A 589-nucleotide genomic window follows, 5' to 3' on the forward strand; every position below is an offset into this window, starting at 1 on the left:
CTTGTCTTTATGAAAAAATGGAATTCTGGCAAAAATTTAGCAATTTTTAAACTTTGAATTTTTATGCCCTTAAGTCAGAGAGATATTACACGAAATAATTCAAAAAAAGGAGGAGGGGGGAAGGGTTGAAGCTTGACACGCCGAGACATACATTTACTTGCAACGGCTCGCAGATGTAACTGGTGGGTGCCGTACCTGCTGGTGATTTTCTGCTGAAGTAGAAGAGAGGAGAAATGGGAATATCCAGCACGTCCATCCAGTGTAAGTAAAATAACCCAAATTTATTAGAACATTTTAAAAAACAATTTAAAAAAAAATCGTAATTGATTGCTATGTCTGTGATTGGTTCCCTGTCATATATAAACCTGTTTATCCATGTTGTATTAGTTCCTATGACTAAGGGCGCTGTGGTGCGCCAGAAACGCGTCAGGCAAAGAGGGTTCTTCTCTCTTTTCTTAAAATTGTTTTTTAAAATGTTCTAATAAATTTTGGTTATTTTCCTTACACTGGATGGACGTGCTGAATATCCCCATTTCTTCTCTCTATTACACAAAATAGTTAATAAATAACATTCCCCACATGTCTACTT

This window comes from Ranitomeya variabilis, chromosome 6 (genome assembly GCF_051348905.1).
Source record: "Ranitomeya variabilis isolate aRanVar5 chromosome 6, aRanVar5.hap1, whole genome shotgun sequence".
Lineage (NCBI taxonomy): Eukaryota > Metazoa > Chordata > Amphibia > Anura > Dendrobatidae > Ranitomeya > Ranitomeya variabilis.